Source organism: Microtus oregoni, unplaced genomic scaffold (assembly GCF_018167655.1).
Source record: "Microtus oregoni isolate MIOR12 unplaced genomic scaffold, Mior012 000023F_ref0000262, whole genome shotgun sequence".
Lineage (NCBI taxonomy): Eukaryota > Metazoa > Chordata > Mammalia > Rodentia > Cricetidae > Microtus > Microtus oregoni.
Window position 1 is genome coordinate 20,176,872 of NW_024543082.1, and position 26,714 is coordinate 20,203,585.

The following is a 26,714-nucleotide window of genomic DNA, read 5'->3' on the forward strand; positions in this document are numbered from 1 at the left end:
GAAAATTCAACCCGGATTAAGATGTTTAGCAAACAGCTTCCACCAAGCTTTCCAGATTGTAGGGTAAGCAATCTGCCTGCAGGAGGGGCACTTTCTCGCTGCTTTCAGTACCTGCACTCTTCTTACAGTCCCTGACAGTCTGAGCACTTTCAAGGATGACTCTTTGTGATACAGGTGCTGCTGATGCTTAATGAAGGATTTTTCTTTTCTTTTCTTTCTCTCTCTCTCTCTCTCTCTTTCTTTCTTTTTGAGCTAGGTTCTTACTATGTCACTTAGGTGGTCCTGAAACTCACTACATAGCCAAGGCCGGCCTTGAGATCTGCCTGCCTCTGCCTCCCGAGTACTGAGTACTGGAATTAAAGTACTCGGGAAGAATGTCTTAAAAGGCCGGAGCTGGATGTGCTGAGTGTGGTCACACTAGGTGATCACATTTATTATTCAAAAAAGCCACTTTCAGAGTGAAAGAGAGCACTGTTAATAACCAGGCCAGGAGACCAGGAAGGGATCTAGAGGTGGGATACAAGCTTTCTTTGAGCAATAGGATGTTTTGTAGAACTATTAAACAGCCCCCAGGAGGAAGAAAATAATCTCTGTGGAAGCTCTGCCCATCTGACCAACTCCCACCCCTATGTTTCAGGCTGTCAAGCCAGGTGCTAATGCTAGCATGGCTCCATGCAGAGAAGAAAACAGACGTGTACGGCACAGTCCCAGGCACGCCCCATTTTCTACCTCACCTCTCGGGTCTCTCAAGATACCTTTCTACAAGTCATTCTTCAGCCAGAACCACACAGTCACTTCACAATCTGCAATGCTCCCTTTGGACAGAAGACATGCCTGGATTAAGAGGTACCTGAAAGACTAGTGAGGAACACTTCTGGTTCTGTCCGAGAGGGAATTATCATCGATAACTAGATTATGAGGGTCTGGCCTACTGAGCTGATTAAGCCCTTAGTAGATTAAAAGTAAGAAACTATTTGGGGAGGTGGTTAAAGTAGGAGGGCAGGCCTGGCTGGAGGAAGTAATCACAGGTCAAGGGGCCCTTTAGGGCTGATCTTGCTGTGGCGTTTCGAATTTTCTGCTTCCTGTATATAATGCAGTGAAGAACCACACCTGCCATATATGTCCATTGTTACTCCGGGGCCAACCAAGCCTGAGCTGAACCCTCTGACACCACGACCCAAGAAAAACCTTTCCTCCCAGTGGTACTTAGTTATTGTCAACTTGACATAAGCCAGAGACACCAGGGAAGAGGGAATCCCAATTGAGAAACTGCCTCCTGTTGCTATGGGGGCAATTTCTTGATTGCTAATAATTGATGAAGGAGAGCCCTGGGCAGATGGTCTTGGTGTGAAAAATGAGGCTGAGAAGTTGGGAGGCACGCTGTCTTAGTGCTCTACAGCGGGGAAAAGACACCCGGACCACGGCAACTCTTAAAAATAAAGCATTTAAGTGGGGCTGGCTTACAGTTCCAGAAGTTTAGTCCATGATCATCATGGCGGGGACCTTGCGGCACACAAGCAGACTTGGTGCTGGAGAACCAGCTCAGAGTTCCACGTCTAGATCCGTAGGCCGGAAGAGAGCGATACTGAGCTGGGCTTGGGCTTTTGAAATCCCAAAGCCCTCCCCCAGGGAGACACTTCCTCCAAAAAGGCTACCCCTACTCGAACAAAGCCATAGTCCCTAATCATTATCAAGGATTGCCACTCCCTGAGGACTGAGCATTCAAATCCCTCAACCCATGTGGGCCATTCTTATTCAAAGGACCACACAGTGTTCCTGCTGGTTCTGCTTCATTCCTCCCCGGAGGCTCACTTCCTCTATCCTTCCTTACTTCCATTTCTTTTTCTTGAAAATTTTTTTTTTATATACAATATATTCAGATCTCAGCTTCCCTTCTAGATGCTACCTTAACTTTCCTCCGCAACGGAATCTAACCTGTAAAACAGCATAAACCCTTTGCTTACCAAGTAAGTTTGGAACATGGTCTTTATCACGGGAACGGGAATCCAACTAGGACACTCCCTCAAGGTTTTTTCTGTCATGATTTGGTTACAATGGTGAGAAGAGTATGAATCCAAAACCAAGCTATCAGGTTGAGAGAGGCCAAGGAAGTGGGCTTTCAGAACAAAGCAGCCTCACACCGATTGCAACCTAGATCTCTGTATCTTGTAGTAAGCAACCCCAGGGAAATTGTCCTGTGTGACACATCAGGGGTCCATTCAGCTGCTGCAAACTTCAGCTCTTAAGTGAAAGCTAAAGACTTCCTCCAGCCTTCCTGCTTCTAGGCCTGGGGACTTCACTGTAGCTGCGGCCATCTAACTTAAACACGCCCACGTGCATGTCAGCGTGTACAATATGTCTATTTATTTATGAGAAATAAACCAATGAGTCCTGGGACTCAAATGTATTACTTTCTACACATGCTTTCCCTGTCACCGAAGCCTCTCTCTCATTTAAGCAGTTAGCTGGCTGTACACAGATGGCAGGAGGATCGCCGTCTCTGGGCAAGGTGGGCTTATTTTCAAAGCATATGTGACCATGGTGCCACTCACAGGGACTGCACTGCAGAGGTAGATGATCCAGCTGACTTCCTTTAGCGGATTCTAAGGAGCATTCCCTTCCCAATTGTTACCCTTGTTAATGTCCTTATAGCATTTTACACAGTATGAAATTCTCTACCTAAGACCTCCTTTGTTTCTGCAGGTTTTGTGGTAAATTTCAGGACATTATTGCTGTTTTCTGTGAGGCAAGAGGAAGTTATGGTTCTAAAGTTTCTACCTGATTTGATCAAAGTTGTATGCATCAAGCAAACAAGTAGCGGAGTTGGGATTAGAACCCATACTTCTTGGTACTATGAAGAGTGACACGTGAATAACTAAGAATCCAGGACTACACTCATTCTCATTTGAAAAAGAGACAAAGAGACTAAAAGCTATGATAGACACTGCTTAAGAGATGAGAGAGTACTAAAAATCTATTTTATCTTACATATTTTCACACACACACTTTCATGAGAAAACTCTGACAAAGCTGGAGTGAAGATTTAGCAAATCTAAATAATGAGATTATTTGCTATATAGCAAATATGACTATTACATTACTGTTTTCAGCCACTTCACCAAGAACCACAGAAGAAAAGAAAAACTCTACAAGATACAAGCTACAAAGATACAAGCTGTCCCTATCAGCCTTCTGGATTTCTACAGACAAGACTCTAAACATCTCCCTCAGTACACTAGGCCCCCACCACAGCGAGCTGCCATGAAAGGCTGACTTCTCTTTTGCTGATAGTGGTACAGATGTGATGGAAAGGCTGCCTCTCCATTCAAGCACGCCTCACTCCTCCAGCACACAATGCCGAGGCAATTCCTTTCCCAGGCTTGCTTTTATTTTTAAGACGAATACAGTGGGAAAGTTTCTGCCACAGTAAGGCAAATTCCAGGCTTTTGTGAGCACGTCCTTTTCATCCAATGGGCATTAATGTATAGATTCCAATGGGATAAATTTGAAATAGCCTACTGTAGATCTGTCCCCCCCATTGAAAACAAATCTTGATTAGATGGTATTCAGGACTGTATAGGAAGGAATGGTGTGAAAATGCTAACTCCATTCTTTTCAAGACTGGCACTGAATAGGCATTTGGGCTATTCAAAATAACCAAGAAAAAAAACCCCACAAAACCTCCCAACACCCCCAAACCAACTAACCTCTCTCCCCTGGAAATCCCAAATCTTCAAAACTACACAACTTTACATAGATTTTTGTGTATCTGAAAATGCCACATTGCCTTAAGGAAACCCACAGTGGAATGACAATAAAACTGATGGCAAAGAGAAAAGTGTTATTAAAAATAGCTCTTCATATATTTTAAAGAATAACCTACCCACCTGGCTTTCTACCAGAGCAAGAAAGCCAGTCTGTGATGACACTCAGTGGGAACATTCCAGGAATGTCCTGTGGACAGTGAGGTTGTCACTACTCTTCAGTGACGGTTCTGCAAGCGCACAAATGGATGGGGCTGGAGCAGGGCTGAGTCCCCAAGGTGAAATCTGCCTGCAGAAATGGGTGGTGAGGGGGCCTGGCGCTCAGCTTTAGAGGAACTTTGCCCCTGCCTGTCCTGCAAGCCGCAGGGGTCCACGGATAGGACTTAGCATGAGAATAAAAAGCTGCCTGCGAATAAGAGAAAGGAACAAGAAAAGGAACAGCAGGCAATGCAATCTTTTTAATTAGGTGTGAAATCCAGTCCTTTCTCAGGCAGGAGAGCGAAGGGACGTTAAAAGAGAGGAGCGCAAGTCTAAGGTGCAGGGAAGGGGGCTGGGCCAGTGGGGGAAGGGGAGGCAAGGTCGCAAAAAAGAGGAAATACCAGTTTTCAAATCAACAGGTCTAAATCAAAGTAGTGCCAAAGGAAGAGCAGTTACTCAGCACGTGAGCTAGGGGCCCGCAGAGGCGGCCAGGTATCCAGAGCTCAGCCTCAAACAATGTGCTCATTTTAGTCTTGTCCCAGGGACATTGTTGGTATAGACTGTGCTGCTGCAGGAGGCTTTCCCTGGGTTTTGGGCATTTGCTCCAAGGTCCTCACTTACTCATCTCCTGGCCCAAAGCTGGTAACATTTTATACAAGAAGGAAGACAATCTTCAGTCGAAGTTGATTTTTAGAAAAGGATAGTCCATGATAGCCATATAAGATTGCGAGGAAAGGGACATGGAGATAACCAAGTACTAACGCAGGTGGAAACCTAGGTGAAGCCGGCTATGCTGTTTCCAGCTCCTGAAGGCAATTTGTTTCCCAAAGTTTGACTTGATTTTGGGTTTTAGCAGAATATATTTCTTTGACAGTTTATATTAATCTATAGAAGAATAGGGGGATGAGATATTTTTGAAAACTTTTTGAATGCTAAAATGAATAAAGTAAACCCAATATACATTTTTAATTCACCCAACAAAACGAAGTTTGAAATAAGGGTCAGCTGAAAGCTTTGTAACAACCCTTCTCTCCTTTCTGCCCCTCCTGCCTCTTCCTGTCTTCCTTTTCCTTTTCTTTCTTCTCTCACCTTCCTTCCCCTCTTCTCTGTTCTCTTCTCTTTTCTCCTCTTTCATCCCCTCCCTCTCCTCTCCCCTTTCTTTTTCTCTCCTCTCCTCTCCTCCCCTCTTGCATCCCTTTATTTCCCTTCAGATTAAGTTCTACTAAGTTTTATGTATGGGCAACTGGGAAGCAAAGCTGAGAGCTAGGCAAACTCTTGTTGTATGACACTAAGACCAACCCCAAACTCTAGCAGAATGTTTCATTTCTAGTTTCCTTTCCCATTGGTCTAATTTCCTTTGAAATTTGTTTGAAGGCTGAAGCTAGATATACATCACTGTTGGAGTTCATAGGTCCAAAGGAAGAAACAATCCCAGGCAGCTTTCCTATTGATTTCTCATAGGCTCTTTCTTCCTTTTAGCCTAAATCTCTGGCTTGCCAACTTTAAACCAAGTCTGCTGTGAGCCCAAGACAGAATGAAACGTTGCTGGCTACATGGTAAAATTATAAATAAATATAACTGACTTATGGTCAAAGCTGCTGTGAGCGTTGCTTGGATTTTAACTAGTTCATTAGTGAAACATTTACCGAGAATACCCCAGAGTAAATGTACATGTTTTGAAATCTAAAACAAAGAAGATATCTATCCATCCAAACATATCTGAAGGATATTAACCAGTCATCCTGAATACACACATTGTTCGGGGAACAGCATTCTCCTTTGATCTTTCTGTAATCTGCTGGTTAAAAAACTGATTATGTTCCTCTCTTGGCTCTGCTTAGAAAGGAGCTTGGAGTCAAGATTTAGGTCACACTATAGAAACTGAGTAGGCTTCAGTGTGTGCTGTCCTATATAAAAATTCATCCAAATTTATTTAGCAATTTATTTTACCTCAACTTTGATTTCTTGTTTGCCATTATATAAAAATATATGTCTTAATAAGTATTGAATTTTGAAAGTCAGCCTAAATACTTTTAGGTCACAGCAAAGTATAGTAAAAAAATCAGTCTACAAGTACTTAATAACTTACGGAACCAATTCCAAACATAAAGGAAAAACCCAGTTTTAGTATTACCACATCATCTGTATGCCTGTCAGGATTCTCTGGAGACATAGAATCAGTAGGATATTAATATAGACATGTGAAGGGGGATTATTAAGAAAACTGGCTCATGTAATTATGGAAGTTAAGAAGTCCTGTTGCAGGTCGTCTCAGGCTGAGACATTAGGATCCTGGTGGCACTGTTCAGTCCAGGTCTGAAAATCTGAGAACCAGGGAGACCTATGGTGTGACTCTCGGGTTTAGGCTGAGTTAGTGTCCAGGGACCCAGACAGAGGGTGGCTTGTATATGTTCTGGAACCCAATTGACAGTTAACCACATGTTTTGAAGTTCCAGCTGTCAGTAGGGATACCAATGCCAATTTCTTTCTGTATTTATTTTCTCTAGAGCAGCAATCAATTAGATGATTCCCACCTCACAGAGGGCGAGTCTTTCTCACTGGTCTTCTCAATTGTACACGCTTACCCTGGTAACTTGGAGATACTCTGGCAGATGCTCACACATTGCTTTTTGAGGTTTCTAGCTGTACTAGCTTCCTTTCCTGTTGCTATTATAAAACACCCCGATGAAAGCGATTTAGGGGAGAAAGGGTCTTTTGTACATTACAATTCAGATTACAGTTCATCACTGTGGGTAAGGAACAGAGGCAGGGGCCTGAGAAAACTAGTTACATTGCATCCACAGTCAAGAAGCATAGAGGAAAGAATTAATGCAAGCTTTTGCTCAGTTCACTCTCTCCATTCCTTTTTTTTTTTTTTTTTTTTTTTTTTTGGTTTTTCGAGACAGGGTTTCTCTGTGGCTTTTGAGCCTGTCCTGGAACTAGCTCTTGTAGACCAGGCTGGTCTCGAACTCACAGAGATCCGCCTGCCTCTGCCTCCCGAGTGCTGGGATTAAAGGCGTGCGCCACCACCGCCCGGCTCTCCATTTCTTTTTTTTTTTTTTTATTTCTTTTTTTTTATTTATTTATTTTTTTTTATTTTTTTATTTTTTTTAATTTATTTATTTATTAAGGATTTCTGCCTCGTCCCCACAACCGCTTCCCATTTCCCTCCCCCTCCCCCGATCAAGTCCCCCCACCTCATCTGCTCGAAGAGCAATCAGGGTTCCCTGACCTGTGGGAAGCCCAAGGACTGCCCACCTCTATCCAGGTCTCGTAAGGTGAGCATTCAAACTTAGGCTCTCCATTTCTATATGTGCGGTTTCCTGCTCAGGCACTGATGCTACCCACAGTGGGTGGGTCTTCCCACTAATCAAAGTAAAATCCCCACAGATGCGTCCCTATGTCAACCTAATCTAGACAGGCCCTTATTATGACTTCCTTTCTGGGTGAGTCTAGATTGTTACCTTGACAATTAAACCAACCTTAACATAGACATCTTTTGTTGTTAAGAAATTAGGATGTGGGGTCAGTTGCAGGAGGTCACTAGAGCGTATTTGTGAAGGGTAGACCTTGACTGAGGCACCTTCCTTTCTTTCTCAGATCTTCTGCCACCATGAGGGGGCAGCTCTGCATTGTTATGCCCTCTTGCCTTGCCAGGGGACCATAAACAACAGAGCGGGACAATACTAAATACCTAGTTGTTGTTGTTGTTGTTGTTGTTGTTGTTGTTCTCCTTCTTCTTCTTCTTCTTCTTCTTCTTCTTCTTCTTCTTCTTCTTCTTCTTCTTCTTCTTCTTCTTCTTCTTCGGATTTTTCGAGACAGGGTTTCTCCGTAGCTTTTTGGTTCCTGTCCTGGAACTAGCTCTTGTAGTCCGAGCTGGCCTCAAACTCACAGCCTAGTTCTTCTTGCAAGCAAAATGCGCATTCAGGAAACTGCCCAAAATTCTGCCCATTGAGATTTCTTTTTACTATTGTTCTTTTCAGGAATCTCTCAGAAGGGCAGCTGGTTGCTTCAGTTGTTGTCCATATATTGTGGACAACTGTCTATGGATCAGGTCCTTGTGTTCTCTTCCTCTCTCATACTGATCAGATCGTGTTCTCTAAGAATCAGAGATGTAGGCTGGGAGGGCCAATGAGGAATAGTAGGAAGAGGCACCATTTACTCCCTCATGGAACTTACTTGTGCTTTTAGGACAGGCTTACCAGTCAAAACTTACTCAGGCACTGTACACTGTGCTGTTTCCCATTTTCTTTCTGGTTGTAGGAAATACCAGTTGTAACAGTTCATGGTTTACCTTAGAAGGGAAGAGCCTAAGAGCCCTAGAAATTTCTCTGAGGTAGAAAGCCTTGAATTTTTTTTTTTAAATATTTATTTATTATGTATACAATATTCTGTCTGTGCATATGTCTGCAGGCCAGAAGAGGGCGCCAGACCTCATTACAGATGGTTGTGAGCAATGCTCTTAACCGCTGAGCCATCTCTCCAGCCCCCGAAAGCCTTGAATTTTACTTTCCACCCTTTGACAATAATTTATTAACATGTCCACAGTATTTGATCCTTTCCATTCCCTACGTCCAATCAGCATAACACCATTATATCATCAGTGGGAAAGAGCAGTGCTGTAGCACTGAAGGGAAGTGTGATCAAGAGCTTTGGAAGCTAATACTCTTCTGAGGTGGGAACTGTGGGGCAGACGCACTGCTGGCCTTGCCGGCACAAAGTAAAATGCTTCTGGTGGCTATTATGGACACGTATGGAGAAAAGGTCACTCGCCAGATCAACAGCTGTTTGTTAAGTACCAGGGCAAGTGTTGATTTGATCAAACAATGAAACTACATCTTGTAAATTAATCAACTGAAGTCATCACTTGGCTAAACTTTCAATAGTCTATTAACATTCTCAAGGATCCACCTGTCTTTTGTGCAGGCCGAATAAAAAAGTTGAGTGGCAATGAAGTGGGAATCACCACACTGGCATCTTTCAAGTCCTTAATGGTGGCTTTAATCTTCATAAGTCCTCTGCGGACATATGAATTTTATTTACTATATTCCTAGGAAAAGGCAGCTCTGACCCTTCCATTGGGCCAGGTGCTAAGTATTCCTGTCACAATTATGCATTCCAGAGCTACAGGAAGACATATAGGACAGATGTGAGAACCCACCATGAGTCAGGATGGAGCCCAAGCCTACTAATCACCTGATCTTTGTAAGCCTCTGACTGGGCAGCTAAAGAGACATTGTGGCCTCCTGGAATCAGTGTATATAGAGCACATTTCAACTCATCCCATCAAGTATGATTGTTTCCTTTCCCCACTGCATAGTTACCCTGCTAAGGGCTGTCAGTCTCTTTGGAGAGGATGGGAAAAGATGAACAGAACACATTTTAGGTAGGATAAAGTGATGGCTCTGCCTTGCAACCATTCAGCTCAGTTCTTGGAATTGACTAGGAGATGTTATTCTGATTGTAGAACCTGAGTTCGAGCTTTTTTCACTTTCTCTAAAACTTTTCTGCTTATATAAAGCATGGCAGGCTTCCTAGTGTCCTGCAAATGCTGGGATTAAGCAGCCAAGGCCATGGATCTCCATAATGTACACTACGCTGCTTGCCGCTCTGCCTGCTTGCCCAGCACTGTAAACATCCACCTTGATGCTGCTGCTGGCCCTTGTCTTCCCAGAGCCAGTTCTTCTCATTGCATTCACATTTTCCACTTGAGTGACAGGTAGTCCCACTCTATGAAACACACCTTCACAGAGCTTCTCAAGGACCCTGGGTTGCCCCCTTACGAAGTGCTTCTTTTGAAGCACTGGCTGGTGAAAGACCTACCTTCTGGACAAGTAGGCAAATGCACTCTACCAATCAGGCTCCCTAAGCTTCTGAAGTCTTTCACTGGGCATCTCCATTTCACGCATATTGATGCTCTTTCGGCGCACGTGGCAGTCAACAAACCGAACAGATGTGCTTCTCTTACCTCTCTAAACTGCAACTACATGTATCTTCTTTGTTTAATGGGCCTGTACTGATGAACTCCATCTGCAGCTGGCAGGCAGCAGGGTTTAAGAAAGCACTCAGTGTGCTTCTGCCTTCAGGTACCCAGCACACATCCTTCCTGCAGCTAAGACATCCATGAAGGACAGCCTACTTGGGTTCCAGGGAGGAAGAGACCCAGATAAGACTATCAGAGCTGGGGCTGGAGAGATGGCTCAGCGGTTAAGAGCATTGCCTGCTCTTTCAAAGGTCCTGAGTTCAATTCCCAGCAACCACATGGTGGCTCACAACCATCTGTAATGAGGTCTGGTGCCCTTTTCTGGCCTTCAGGCACACACACAGAAAGAATACTGCATACATAATAAATAAATAAATAAATAAATAAGTATTTAAAAAAAGACTATCAGGGCTGTCAGCTGAGTCTACTTTTGCTGAAAGGAAGCTAAAAGGGCAAGGGGAAAAGACAAATCTTCAGATTTAAAAAAAATACAAGCAAAAGAGAAAAGGGAAAGAAAGAGAAAAATGGCAGAAGTGGTGAACCAAGAAACTCCATGTTTATCTGGAGAAGACGGAGGAGCTAAGAATGAGGAGAGCCCTGGCTGTGACGAAAGTCGGAAGCCAACTCCACACATGCCTTGCTGCTTGACTCCCTTCTCGTACAACCTAAACATATTTTTAAAAAAAAAATCTTTCATCTGGCTATCATCTGCCTTTGGGTGTGGGATGTGTTTCCGTGTGCCACAGAGCACATGTGGAATTCAGAGGACAACTCTTGGGAGTCGGCTCTCTACCGTATGGAACAGAGGATAGACCTCAGGTTGTGAGGTCTGTACTTAAGCACCTAGGTACTGAGCACCAGAAGAGTGCTTTATGTATACCTGTAAACTGAAGTTTTTTGGTGGTCCTAATAACAACATCTGTAGGAAGGAGGGAAGCCATTTATCCAGTTCTAAATAGGTGAGAGAAATCAAACCAGGTGTGGTGGTACCACATTTCACCTTGCAGCTTAGAGCATTAAGAAAAGAGGGGAGAGAAAGGGAGGGGAGCAGAGGAAAATATAGTGCTCAATAAAATCAATAAAAAAAGAAAAACACTAATGCTTTCACTTAGCTGTAACATGATCAAGAGGGCCGATATGAACAATCTGGAGTGCCAAGGAGTAATGTCAACGGCCTAGGGAACTGGAAGGGTAGAGTATATTCACCTACTCCGAGTGGGAAGGGGTGGTGGCAAAGAACAGGAAGAGGAGGAGGAATCCATGACAGCAGCACCAGCGGAAAAGTCATGTTCTGGTTGCTGTTTACTTTTGATACAACTAAAAAGTTGTGGGACATCTAATTAGGGGAGGCTGTGTCTGTCTTGGCTTTCAGTTTAACATCTCATACGATGTTAATTTTATCTCCTGTAATACAAAGCACACAAAATGGAAATTTGGTGTCACAGTTGCCTATTTAACATGTCTGCAATAGATGACTGTCTTGTCACCATGTGTGTGCTGTGCAGCACCCTGGTAGTGGGCGTCTCTTTTCTTGATAATGTTGTTAATGTGCTGTGAAAGGCACTTTGTGTGTGCAGCGCACGTGGTATAGGCCCGAGACCTGCTGTGACTTCTGGGAAGATGAATTAGCATGTGAGGATGTTGGTACTTCATATCTTCTCGCAAAAATTTGCTTCCACGTTTGAAGATGGAAAGTCACTGGAAGATATGCTAATAATGAATCACAATATGTGACTTTCAGATCTTTCACATGTATGGTAAGAATTGTGTACAAACCAAAATGTATGTGACTGGTCCCCAACACAATCTGTAAAAAATTTCAATTGTAAATAAGTAAATACATTCAGGCTGATCTAAGTTTATTTCCCTTTGACTTATCTTATCCTCTTATTTGTTCCCCACATGTTCCCCTCCCTAGAATTCTGCTTGCAGAAAGTAGGTCTCTCAGGTGATTCTTGTAGCTTGTAGCATACCTTCTCATGGGCCTATTTTGTGCAATACTTTAGGGATTCTGATCGAACTTGAAGTTGGTTCTCTGTTTAGAAATCAAAAAGGGTGGGGCCTTAGGAGAGGTCACATTATCCTCCCTGGGGCACCTTAAGAGAGACTACTAATTTTTTTCTTAGGCAATGCGGACAGCCAGTGTCTGCAGACAGACAGGGAAGGTTCAATACCTGTGTAGGCCGGCAGTCCCTTTCAGGGCTGGGAGGAACCAGCTGCCATGCAGCATGGCAGTGGGTACAAAGACCACTCTGTTGTAGGGCACAGGAAAGGGGAGGACATTGAGAGAGGATACTTCCACTGGCAAACAAATCTCATCAGAGTTTAGGAGCTCAGTGTCTCATGCCCCATTAGTCTTCACAAACAGTTCTATTCCCACTTAATGGATCCCCTCTTCCCCTCCTCCCTATACCTTTCCAACTAATGTCCTTCTCACTTTAACAGTAGATATCATGAAAGGCTGTGTTCAACTTCTGTTATAATTCAGTCAACTTCATGACGAGGGCACGTTTACTTTTCAGCTATTTGTGCATTGGGACTTTAGGAGAGAAATTTTGACTCTGGACATGCTTCAGTAAGTTATACAGGGCTGGGGCCAAGGCGTCTTGGTCCCGAAGATTTAAAACTGACCAGCATCATATTTCTTGGTTCTCCAGAATGTTTGAAAGTACAATAGACAGAGCCACTAAACTCCTTGCTTCTTATGAGTGGTGAGCCAGGAACATGGAATACATTCATCTTGTGTACCCCTCAATTTACATGTAGGCTCCTTTCTCTCTGTACTAAGCAGAACCCTTAACATTTTCAGTTTCATCAGATTAGAGAGTCAATTCTAGAAATCTTAAAATCGATTAAGGAAACTCATCCTTCAGATTCAGTTCCTTTAGAGTCATTCTTGATACCAAAATACGTACTAGCTGGAGATCCCTAGAGGGAGGGAATCAGTAAGATACGTCATATAGACTTATGAGAGGGGATTTATTAAGGGAATTGGCTCATGCAGTTAGGGCAGTTGAGAAGTCCTCTGACAGGTCACCGGCAGGCTGAGGACACTGGAGTGCTCAGAGTGGAGCTCAGGGTGAGTGGGGAGGCCTTAGAACCTTAGAACTTAGACTACTGGTCTAAGCCTTGGAATCCAAATGCTAGGAAGCCTACAGTTCTGATGTCCAAAGCTGGAGATGGCCCTACCTAGCTCTCAGGTGCGGATGCTAATGCCTATCTGCCTTCTGTATTTGTTCTTTCCAGTCTCCAAGCTATTTGATGGAACCCACTCTCACGAGGGAGAATTCCAGTCGGACTCACACGCTGAGCTTCTCTGGAAACACACATCACCATGCCTGAAACAATGCTTTCTGCATTTCTAGACAGTCCATCCAGCCAAGGTAACTGTTAGGATTAACTATTACAGCAGGCAAGATGGATGTCTATGATTTGAGCTTCTGATCCCAGTGGAGTAAAACGTGGATGCTAACTGTCTTAGTGTGTGTTTGTGAGAGATTAAGCTCTCACTCAGAACAAAAGCAGAGAGAGAATTCCAGACATTCTGAAAAACACCTCTGCCCTCTGTCCAGACTTGAAATGAAACAGCTTCTTAGGAGGGAACACCTGCTGGGACTAGGGAGAAAAGCTAATGAAATCTGAGGTTGATGTCTTTAAATCCTCCTATATTGGAAACCTTTGAAGCACCTTTTAGGAACTGCATTTTTTTTCCTAAAGCTCTTTCCTTACAAATTTAGCTACTGCCCTATTGTAACCCTTTCCATTGTTCCCTAAATCTGGAGAACAAAAATACACAGATGCTAGATCCATGGGTGGGATACAAAACAGAACAGAAGAATGTACCTAAATTCAGAGTTATCCAGTCTGAGCTTGGATTTGGATAGGCCTTAAAGAGGTGCCTATATAGTCAAATATAGTTGAGAAGTCAAGGCTTTTGCTTTTCTGGGAAAGAAGTTCAAGATTTAAAATGTGTTTATATAAAAGCTAGCACCTTCTTACTTGTCTGTTATCCTTCTCATCTCCGTATCGACATGCACTTACTTCACAGGAGAAAATAAAATTCTCACTTCAGTAATTGTAATGAGGCAGCCCAACCCTCTAGAATACCATTCTTCTAGAAATTTTCAGCTGGGAAGAGTTACAAAAATTAACCTGTGAGTTAGGAAACCCTGTTGTCTAGATTTCAGTGAGTGAGAAATAAGATCCCATAGTGTCAGGTAAATAATTACCACACAGCTTCCAAGACACTGAACTTTCTTCCAAACTTAGGTGTAGTTTTGTTTTGAATGTTTCTGAAGCAGAACTTCAGATTGGTGCACAGATGTGCTCTGCTGGGTCTTCAAAACACAACACCACCTCTAATATGACAATGAGAATTAACAGGAGCACTGCTGGCATTAAGAGGCAGAATCTCTCTTTATGGAAGCTGTGAACCGGAACTGTTACGCATTGTCTTACTGAGCAGTGCAGGCCTTCCACTCCAATACTTTGCTAGATGAAGGGCTACATGGCAGCTCAGAGTTGATTTGTGTTGGCCATCTTGAGACACTAAGTAGCTGTGAGTCATATGCCCTCTTATGGTGACTCATTATAGAATGGGCTTCATGCATATTATATACTTGTATTTAAATGGCCATGTGTTATTCAGAAACATAACCGAATGAATACATACAAATGAGGAAAAATTATCTTCAAATGCAAAATATAAGATAAAATTAAAAAGAGCATGTAAGTCCTTTCTTGTGCTGAGGTGAAGATTAGGCTAAGCAAGTGCTGAAGTGTTGACAGAGCTCAGAAGCCTTGGGAAGCATCGGGAAGCAAATGGAGCAGAAAGCACACTTCACAATTATGCTCGCAAGGAACACTATTATATCTGCATACCTTACTCTGTAATATTTACAATATCTACTTACAGACTAGAGTGAAAGGATTGAGTTCTATGAATCTTTATAACCGTGTTCTTACCATCTTGTCTCACTTTGTGAATTTGGTTTGATTTAAGTCTCATGGCATTCCCCCAAACACAATCTTTGTATTGATTCAAAAGGCTGGTCATTTTGCCAATCCCCACATATACTGTCGTCATCATTCACTTGGGGGATGGTAGCTTGTGTGATGGAGTCTAGGGCGTGCTAGGCCAACTAAGCTCCACCAAGTTATGTTCTCCAGGCGACATTCATTCCTCGTTCTGTTCTGCTCCAATCGTTACGAGTTCTGAAGTTACTAGGCTTTTTCTACTTACCAAACCTTATATATCCTCCATGAAGCCTACTGAAAACTCTCCTTTCTCTGGAATGTTTCTTAAGATTCCTACAGTTTATAATGAGCTCTTGCTTTTCCTACCTCCCACTGGCTGCGAGTTCTAAGTGGAGTTACTAGTTTCTGGTTTGTTATCATAAAAATAAGAAAGCTTTTATGGGAGTCCTCCTTTTCCTCCTCCTGTAGGTAGAAGTGTTAAGTGTCTGTATATGGATATGGGCTCCTCTGTCCCAGGGAGTTGTGGCTTCAGAACTTATTAAGTCATAGAAGGAAGGGTTTTATTTTTTCAATTTGGTTTTCTCAAAGGAATTAATTTGGGCTCTTTCTGAGATGTGAAGTGGGAGTTGGTGCTTTGAAATTAGACGGAGGTAATATTGCTGGGAAGAAAAGCCATCACCTTCCTTTATAATATTCAAGGCATCCAAGCATGGAGGCACATGGCTCTGATCACAGGACTCAGGAGGCTGAGGGGGGGACTCATCAGTTCAAGCTGTGAGATGAGCGCCTATCTCAGTAATAGCCACAGAAACAAAACAAAAGTGGAAGAAGTCAACTTGTACACAACCCTTCGTAGGGTACTGCTTGTCGCACTTTTGGAGATTGGACATAAAAGGGCATTGACTGATTTGAGAGAAATACTGATCTCCTGGACTTGGGCTCAATGTTGATGACATCTATAACTACAGCGAGTGAAGTACTTCCTAGAAGTTTAAAGAATTATACTCAACTGCATCCTTGCGAAGAGTCAAGGAATACCAACGCCATAGCTCACTGTGGAAAAGGATCTGGCCCCTTCCCTAGATTTTCCATGTCTTGAGCAGATCTAGAGAGGGGAAGAGAGTCTCGAGACTACATTAGACTTCTGTATAACTTGATCACAGGAGTCTTAGGTTTAATTTCCTTGAGAAAAACAAGGAAATAGATCACACACTTGAATGTTGAGGAATCAATGCCTCCTCCCTTTTCATCTGTGCCTCTCTTACTGCTGTAAGACAACTATGCCTAACCTACTGCAACTACAACTATAACCACAAGCACAACTACAAATGCAGCTAACTGGATCCCTAAAACTGTACGACACACTCCCTCCAAAGTGGGAGTCTTCTCTGAGTACCTGTTTGGACAGCTCTCCATGACACTGTACAGGCATCACTGACAGGGAGTGGCATGCTCAGGGCCTATTTTCTCCAAGGTGTGCCTACTAGTTGTTCCAGGGGTCCTTCTAGTCCCCGTTGGCCCATGTCTGCTCTTCCTCTTGGGTGGGTTTTTGTTTGTAATTTTCGTACCTTCTCTTATTAGTTAACAACCCAGTTTTGTGTTTAATATGAACTTAAGGTTTAATGCAATTGGTTTATGTATTCACGTCTTTAAAACTACACTCATTTGTTTATTATTTCTGATATATGCCACACTATTCTTATCCTTCTGACTCTATTTGTCCTAAGACACAACTCACCAGGTCCTTCGGTCACCGAAGATTTGATGGGTTGCAAAGCTGAGTTACACTTACATGAAATGGGAAGAGACAAGCAATGTGGGAACTGGCATAGAAAACTATCAGGCTCAACTCTTGCCTGATCCAGGAAAGCTGATGCCCTTGGTAGTAGATGCTAGGAGCTATTTATCAATGAGTGTTGACAACTGGTCTTTATATTTCTGTTTTAACAGTGTCAGAGGTTGTTTAGAATATTTTCACTTGCTGGCCACTGGGTGTCCTCATTTACAAAGTAAATATGTAGCATTTAGAACAGGTCACCAGGGAGAATAAAAGCCACTAGTTTTCTCTCTGGCTTTTCACGTACTGGGTCTAAATTTATTGCTAAGCTCACAGCCAGGCTGTATATTAGGAATGTTTAAAAAAGTTTTCAGTTCGTACTGTTGAAGTTTTTAACCAAAAACAAGTTATTCAGTGTCCAGACAGAAACTGAAAAGGCTCTTCACAGAGGGGACTGTGATCCAGCCATCAGAATGAACCCTTAGTCTTCTGCAAACTGGCATGGGAGTGTGACTATCTACACAGATCCAGCCCAGAGAAGCAGGCAAGATCTGATCTTAATTTATTCTTGAGAGAAAAGAGAACACGAAATATCTCTATGGGATATTTGTTAGATGCTGTTTTTATCTTGACTTTTCTGAAAACTAATTAAAAATAATAATGAGAAAGATAAAATATGTCCTTTGTCTGAGAAACCCAGAATAATGTGAAAAATAGCACAGTATGCTGGGTCAGTATCATGACTATTAATCACTTCACATTTAAAGACAGAGAATCAGTTATTTCATCTATAAATGAAGATGCTTCATGGGGATGTCATGGGACAAGCCAAATAGAGTATGCAGGCACCCTGGGCTCCTCAGATGAGAAACTGTCCACGAGAGGGAGTAGGGCATTAATAATATTTTGTGGTTGCATCACAGCTGTGTATGACTTGCCTCTGATGGCAGATAGATAGGAATCAAGGCCAAGGCTTGTACAGCCAACAAATATTTCCTGGCTTGGTCATTCTAGGGCCCTAGGGTCACTTTTCATGCGTGGGGACCACATTTTCTGCTTTTCTACAATTGTCACTGTCTCCTCACTTATATTTCTGAAGGAATTTTCTCCTTTTCACAGCAGCAAATATGTCTGACTCTCTATCCTGCTAATTCCTCCAAGTGGAGACAGAGCCACTATTAAGGGTAGAAGGGGACTTGCCTTCAAATGTCATACTTGGCTAATTAGCTAATCTTTCTCAAAAGTAAACTTCACTGGGATAATTTTTTCACTAGTGCACATCTCAGCTTAATTATTATTCTCTGGCATGTCATTTTGGTATATAAATTATCAACATGACTCTGTGCCATAACCGGTAATTTATACAGATAATATCAGGGAAAGAGGACGCTCTCGGAGCTATTCACTGCTTTTCAGAGATGTTCTTGGCGTTACCGGCTCTGCTTACTAGGCCTTTTTGTTTGTAAAGGACCACCCACTCCTGCTGCCAGTGCAGCAGTCTATGGCTCTTAATCAATGGGTAAGTGCACAGCAATGCACAATGGCTAGGTCCCTTTCCTCCTGTGACTGCACAGAAGCTTTACAATGCCTTTGCAGTGTGCGGAGAAGTCTCTCCTTTACTCTAGAGATCTTTATGTTCTTGGGATTTAGACTGTTTTCCAAGTCTTTAATTAGTAGAGTCATGTTGGAGCTACGGTAACCCTGAAGACACATATCTGCAGAGTCCTTCTAATTGTATTTTACCCCAAGTGCTTTCCCATTTTGGCTTCTTTGGTTTGCTCCTCTAACTTCACTTTCAGAACTTCTTGAGGCTCTGTGGCTGAACACTACACAGCGCAGGCCTTATCTGATGTGCTGGCGCCTGGTGTGGCCTAAGACACACTGGTGTTTTGTTCTTAAAGTACGGGACTGATGTTCTGAAACCCAGACTCCAACACAAAGGAGATTATTAGCTCATTTTAAGTGCCTATTTTCTTTCCTCCCAGCCTCCTCCTACCCACCCCAATACTTCCTTAGTCTTACGTGCTCACAGCAGATGGCAACCATATTCCACAGCTGAGTATGTACAAAACTGTGCCATGGAGAACAGAGTGGCTTCAAAGTTAGCCTTTCTATTCAAGTGGGATGGCAGAGACTTCTGGAGCAGTGAACTCATCTCTCATTCACTTAATCCTCTATTCATTCAGCCAGGAATTTGTTTTCCTACACATCTTTCTACTGTCCAGCCAATTGAAGGAGGGTGGACGTGAAGCAACTCTCCTGAGGGCCCTTCCAGAAGGAAGGCACTAAGATTTCATGCCAAGCTCTTCTTTCCCTGGGCCAGCTTTGCCTGCTGCTGATCAAATCATGCCATTCCCAGGGGAGGAGCTTGGGAGCACTGTGTGTGGGGACCGGATTTCTCAAGAACTGTCTTCTTGCTACACTAACAGTTACATGCTGTGTTCCTCAGACAAAGACTGGACCTGAGAAGAAGAGGACAGAAGACAGAATGATTGGGGCTGCCGGAAACTGTACACCAGGCGGCAGTGAGGGGACATGGAAGTGGGGAAACCTTTCGTTTTGTTATTGCAAGGTTTTCTGGAGCTTCCACTTAATCATCTGCTTGAACATCTTGAAAAGAAGTATCAATTTCCATGATATCTATGAAAAAACAGGCACCAGATTATATTACAGAGCTGACCTTAACCCTGCCATATTGTTATTACAACCAAAATATGTAGCGGTCTACACCCAAGGGAAAGTGTTCTGTTTTCCCAGCATACAAACCTGAGGGTATCTGTGATGTAATTTGTTATGTAGGTCTGTTGAGTGGAAAAGTTCAATTCAGTTTATAGTCTGGCAATATGCTCAGTAACATCCTTCCCTGAGCTCTCCCTACCGTCTTCATTCATCCAGTCTGCAAGCATTTGCTGAGCACCTACTATGGCTAAGCACTTCACTGGACCCTAGAGGTTTAAGAGTGGACAAGACCAGATTTCTGTACGTGGGGTTTCTGCTTGGACTAAGTAATATTCAATACTGCGGGGGGGGGGGGGGGAATTGAAAGGTAATGCAATTACTTAGCACACAGAAGGCACCAAGGCCAATCAATTCACAGCTGGACAAAAATAAATGCATGAATAAATAAATAAATAAATCTTAACATATGAAGTTACAAAAGCTAGCAGAGGAACCTTTGAGATGGCTCAATGGACAAAGATACTTGCCACCCAGCCTGATGAGCTGAGTTCAATCCTGGATGTATATGTTAGAAGGAAAGAACTAATCAATTGTTTCCTGGCCTCGACACACATACTGTGGCATATGCGTGTGCTCACACACAAGCATACACACACACACACACACACACACACACACACACACACACACACACTACGTGCATGCAATTTTTCTTCTTTTTTAAAGCTTCCAGGGCATGAATGGTATGGCTGTAACCAACCTCTTTCTGATGGGATTTGATGCCTGTTCCACAGGCAGGAACTTAAGCCTTGTACAATAAACCTTGTCAAGAGCTTGTGGGTGGGAGATCACAGGTCCTAGAGAAGCCCACCATTATCACTCTGGTAAACGGACATGTGGTCAAACTGCCTTTTAAGCCGTCCTGTTTATATACACAGATCAGTGCTGCTCTCAGCCTTCATCAGTGAGATTTGTTTTTGCACCAGGCAGTGGTTAAGCAAACTCACAGCTGGTTGAAGTGCTGAGAATAAGGGAAGGAAGAGTGCTCAGCCTTTACTGGGACATCTACCATTCCCTCCAAGACACAGGGAACATCGTGAAAGGGACGAGCCAGAGGGTAGGGAGGGCTGCTGCAAGGGGTGCTCTAGAATGACAGGGCCATTGCATTCGTGAACCCAGGGCAACTGCAGTTACCCACATAAGTCCTGCACAAGACTGGACTCCTCAACCTTTCTCCTGAGGAACTACTGACATTTAATGCTGACTGGGGAATGTGGTGTCACTTTCTTCAGTGGTGTAGCCTATACTCCATGACATAACCTGTCACCAATGCTCATACAAGCAACCCTAACAAAATTCACTGAGTCTCTCTCTCACACACACTCACATTAAGGGAGGAGGTGAAACTGCTGGGTGAAATTGAAGGGTTTCAGTGGGAGAGGGAAGGGGATGAGAAGATAGTGTGTATACGTGTGAAAATAACTAAAATTCTTTATATATATATGTAAGAAACTATCAAACATATATTTTAAAAATTGTTTCACGGCTATATATTATTATATTATTAAAAATTAATTATATATTCTTAATAACAAAATTATACATTATATATATACATATATATGTACTGGCAATAATGTTATTTGGATAACAGGAATTGCAGGGTGCTCCTTCTGAATCTTCAAACACTCTCACTGAGGGTTTGGACCCCTGCTACCAAAAAATGTTGTCTTAAGCTTCCTTCTACTGTTAGATCGACTCCTTTCTTGGCTACAATGTTGAGAGTTCAGACTGCAATACTACTACTTTTTTTCCCTTTTGGATGGGATGGTAGCTGTGAAGATCGTTATCTTTTGAGCTACACATATATTTTCTCTGTAAATATTGTACCATCTAATTTGCGTCTTTGGATTCCGCTGATTAGCCATCAACATGTGATTTAAGGAATTCTGCGCACAAGATGCAGAAATCATGACTCAGGAAGTTAACGTCTTAAAGCTCTGACTTGGGATGTATACAGACTCGCACATAATCTGCTTTGGCTTTCAATCTGCAGCTATTACAGGAAGACTTGAAGATCAAGTTCCTCCATGTGTGTCCTTGCAATTCGCAATTCTACACCCAGCAGCAGAAACACGCAGGATGCAAGAGAAGCAAATGTTCAAAACCATCTCTACATACTACCCAAAACTATATGGATACCAGAGGACAGGAAGGGGACAAAGCCAACGAGCCTAAATGCATTTTCCTTTTAACTACTGGAAACTTCTTTAGAGGTAAAGAAGGTAGGGCTGGAGAGATGGCTCAGTGGTTAAGAGCACTGGCTGCTCTTCCAGAGGTCCTGAGTTCAATTCCCAGGAACCACATGGTGGCTCACAATCTCCTATAATGAAAGCTGGTGCCCTCAAATGGCATGTAGCCAGCAGAACACTGTATATGCATAATAAACAAATCTTTAAAAAAAGGGAAGGAAGAAGAAAGAAAGAAAGAAAGAAAGAAAGGAAGGAAGGAAGGGGATTTGGGCAATGGTGGCCCACACCTTTAATCCCAGCACTTGGGAGGCAGGGGCAGGAGGATCTCTGTGAGCTCAAGGCCATCCTGGTGGAAGAAGAGTTCCAGGACAGCCAGAACTCTTACAGCACAGAGAAACCCTGTCTTGAAAAACAACAACAAAATAAATAAAAGAAAAAGAAAAAGAAAGAAAAATAAGGAAATGAAGAAGGTAGCCAGGTCAGGTGACAGAGAGGAATCCTCTGCTCCTTCAAACACATTTCTTTCCTAACCGTACCTGATTTTGAATGACCTCAAGATACTCTAAAGCCATTATGAAGACTGAAGACTGTCTTTCAAAGAGATACTTTTTTTTTTTTTTTTGGCTTGTATTTCTCTTTGCAAAGGCTCTCTGATGTAGAGGAACAATGGTCTGTCTGTTTCAAGGTCTGATTTCTGTTCTCTTTATGTATTTGGACTTGGAAAGCTTACACGGGGCATGTGCAAATCTGACATCTGGGAGAAAGTAAAGCGCTTTCCCTTCTCCATCCTTTGAAAACCTCCCACTGATGAGAATGCAGGTGTGCACAAGGAACTCTTGAGAACGCTATCATCCAGCACTAAGGTCCTATTCCCACCAAGGAGAAAGCGTCCACCAGATAATGTCCTTATCTATAAAGTGTGGTCTTTTATAACAATGCTATGACAATGTATATGACACACTGGATGTTTACTAAATATTAGTCCTCTTTCATTTTTAGGAAAGTAAATCAACAATGTAGAAATTAAAAAAAAAAAGGCAAAGACATCAGTGGAGAGGCTTCCTGGCCTGAATTCAGAGGGATAAGAAGAGGGGAATTGGCAGGCTTTCTTCTATAGACTGAGGATGTAGAGTTCCAGTGGTTCTCAGGAAGTATGGGACTTGATACAACTTTCATCCTAATTTGAAACATCTAAATTGACATTAGCATGGTAGCACATGTCTGTAATACTCACACTCCAGAGGAGGAGGCAGGAAGATTCCAAGTTCAAGTCTAGCCTGGACTATGAGACCCAAAATATAAAAATAATAGAAGATGAGGAAGAGGAGCAGCTATTAGTTGGTGGAGGATTGGCTGTTTATCTGGTGCTAATGCTGTTTTGGGAAGTTTACAAACAGCACTCTACCTAATCTTTCTTGGCAATAACTTATGGAATAGATACTATGGATACAAAGAAACAGAAGCAGAGGATAGTCATTAAAAGCATGTAAACTGCATTCACAGGCTAACATTCATGTATAACTAGACCCTGAGAGTGAGAAAACATTTCCTCAACAACCCATCGTCAAAGCTGTAGCCCATGAACCAAGAAATTCCACAGCGTAGAGTCTGTTATCACAGCTGTCCTGCCTCTTGGGCAGAGTGAAGGACCCTGAAAGTCATCAGAAGTCATGTTGAATTTGGATCCATGTGGAACCTCTCCTCCTTGGATCTAGCTTCCTTTTGGAGGGCAGGTTCAAGGAGGGAGATGCTGACTGGCATCTGTTTTTTCCTTCTCACCTTCTGACCTGGGGTCGGAGCTTCAACAAACAGTGAATATGTGCATGCATCCTCTTCTCTGGGAGCTCACACACCTGAGAGAGGCTCACTTCCTGCAACCAGTGAAGTCTAAGGCCTCTGGGTCAAAAGTTTGCTGTGGAGTGGGATGGAGCCAGAATTATCCTCTGCCTAAAATCTGTTTGTATTACTCTCTATTAGGCAGGCCTGCTTGAGAGCATCTCTCAATATCCTTTAAAAAGATCATTTATTTATTTGGAGTGTGTGTATGCGTGCACTTGTGTGCATGCACTTACACGCATTTGGGAGCCAGTGAATGCTAAATAGGGTGATGGCACCACTGGAGTTGAAGTTACAGGAGTTTTTGAGCTGCCCAATGTGGGTGCTGGGAACAGAATTCTGGTCCTCTAAAAGAGCAGTAAGTGCTCTTACCTGATGAACCATTTCTCTGGCCCCATCTCTCATTATCTTAAGGTAAGATTCTCAAGATGTCAGGCAGTCCCAAGGTCCTATTCAGATTACGAGAACTAAAGGTCAGCAGTAAGATGGGATGGGCTTGGTTTCTGGAGCTTCTCTCAAAACTGGCATCACACCCAGACCCTCAGAATCTTCTCAGGAAAAGCCAGGCATTCTTTTCTTTAAGGGTTTGCACTCAGAGTCTGCACACTGCTTTTCCACTGGACAGTTACACTCAGCATCTCGGGTATGCCTGGGCCTCTCTGTTCCACTGTCTCTTTTCCATATAATTCCTGGCCATGGTATGAAGAGAATAGAGATAGCAAATGATTAGATGGCAAAGTTCATCTGGTGATCACTTCTTGAAATTCCTTAATTGGTGTTCTATCAGGTGTCCTTAAAATTTCTGTATGCCTTGACTTCTGATCATGATATAAAGGTGGAAACAGGAATAATGTTGAGATGGCTCGGGCAAGGTAGGTAAGAGGATGCTTTCGGGACTGGGAAAGACAGGAAAACCTTCAAATGGCCAATTTACTGTCAAGTTTAAAGTCATTCTGCCTTGAGAAATTGTGTAGAATGTTCAAGATACTTCCTTGTAGTTGTTCAAATAATTTCCAGTGATGATAAAATACTTTTCATTTAGTTTTGCAGGGAACCCTGACTGCTCTTCAGACTGGAGAGGGAGGGGGAGAGGAGTAGAGGGAGGGGGAGAGGAGTGGGAGGGAAATGGGAGGCTGGGAGGAGGCGGAAAATTTTTTTTTCAATAAAAAAAAATTAAAAAAAACAACAACAACAACAAAAACAACAACAACAACAAAATCCGCTCTCATTAAGCCAAAGGAGAAGAGAGTGGCAGGTGAAGAACCAGTGCAATGGTGCCATCCATGCCTGACCCTCTGGGCCTTCAGTTCCTGTCACAGCCTTTCTGTCAGCACTGTCCTGTGGGAGAGACCAACTCTCTCTCCCTGTACCTACTAAAGGAGCCCTTCTTCATAACCCCTCACTGCCCCACCTCCTACTCCCACCCCCGGCTCCTAAGAGCTTGGGGGTCTGGCATCTTAAAAATACTCATGATCCCATCTTTGAGTTACTTGCCATTCTCTAAATCATTAAATTTGTTTAAAAAGTTGTTAGCAAATGTTGCTTCATCATTTATCTTGCTTGTCCTTGAATACCTCTGGATCATAAGGTGTGTGTGTGCTTAGGAGACAGAGAGACACCAGATTCTGCTCTCAGGACAGCCACTCTGAGGTGACCTTTGCCCAGTTCGCTGCCCCCCCTGCTATCTGTGGCTGACCCATCCCCTTCCCAGGATCCCTCACTCTCCTGGTCTGGTATTCTCCTATCTCTCAGATCTTTTCTTCTGTTTTGTTTTCCTCCTTTGAAGATTCTTTGTTCTCTTCTTATCACTCAATGTAAACATTCCTCAGGTTCTATTTCCCCCTTTTTCTTTCAAAAAAGTCTTCTTTGAAGTTTCCTGTATTTATGGTATAAATTATGGCCTCCTGGCCAAAGGGTTTCCTACCCCTAATTTCAAATATTTCTGTGTAATCTGGGACCCCCATTTGTAACTCACTATCCTGCTGCCAGTGGGGATACCTCCTGTTCCATGCTTTATGCTGCACGAAATGAACTCTATTCTCCAAAACCTTCTGTCCCCTTGCTGGGGCTTAAACCCAGTGTCCCAGGCATGCCGTGCAAACTTCCACCATTGAGCTGTATCTTTAGCCATGTTTCTCTTCTGTGGTTTTTCTTGCTTGCCCATTTGTTTGGGTTCTCTTTTGTTTTTTGAGAAAGAGACTTGATAAGATGACCAGACTGACCTTAAACTCACTTTGCTCCCCAGGCAGGTCTTGAACTTGTGATCTTCCTGCAGTAGCCTCCTGAGTGGTTAAGACTGGAGTAGACCTGTTCCACTAGGCCCAGATCACTAAACCTCCTGTTTTTGCTATCTTGGTGGTGTTACCTATGATAATTTTCCTTCTCTATTTAGTAGTGGTAGTCTTCCAGAGTTTTCACCCCTATCTTAGCCTGATGAGTCTGGCTTCCTGGGATGTCCATTTGCTCCTCCTCCTCTTATCCCTAGCTCGGTTCAGATTACCAATAGCGTGAACTACTGACAATGTCTCTTGAGTGTTCTCCTCTCTCCAGTTGGCCTCTCTCATCCCTATATGCCCCACATACCTGCTGCTAAGTTAGGCCTTCCTTAAGCAGAGTTCTGACGGTGAAAAGTTTCTTTAAAACCCTTCCTGAGGATTTTAAAGTTTTGAACTAGAGGGCAAACTCGTCATACTTTACCTGAATGCCTCACATTCAATGAAATTTTATTCACCTTTCAAAAGAGGTCAGTTGGAATCTCTTCAATAAACTTAACTAGATGTTTATGGGTTATAGTGTATTACATAACCACTCTGAATTCTAAGATAACGGTGTTTTGAAGACATAGGCTAAATTCTAAGACTGTTGATGGCAGATCTTTGGGCACCCATAGAATGCAGTAAAGTACATGAACACTCGCACTCGACACACAAAAGCTGAGCAAGTGAATGGTTGCCGAGGGTCACAGTGCCGGGGATGTATTTTCAACCACCCCGTAGGGGAGTCTTTTCTGATAGTATCTGCTCCTTTTCACACAAATCTAAGTCTCCAAGCACTGGACCCCAGCTGGCAAACAGCATCCTGTAAAGCACCAGGCCTGAGGCCCTCTGCCTTGCAAACATCATGACTGACTGACAGGCAAACAGTCCTGAGTCTGCTGTTCACAGTGAGTTCTCCAAGAGGCAGGCACACTGACTCGGAACCAGTGCTACATTCAGTGAGAGAAAGACAAGAGCCTACAAAGATGTCTT

The 26,714-nt window shown here is 43.0% G+C and overlaps 1 protein-coding gene across 8 annotated transcripts in view; it reads right to left on the minus strand.

Annotated features, from left to right (window-relative positions):
- Positions 1-26,714, minus strand: part of Zbtb20 (zinc finger and BTB domain containing 20) — a 777,531-nt gene that overhangs the window by 14,052 nt on the left and 736,765 nt on the right. The window lies entirely within an intron of this gene.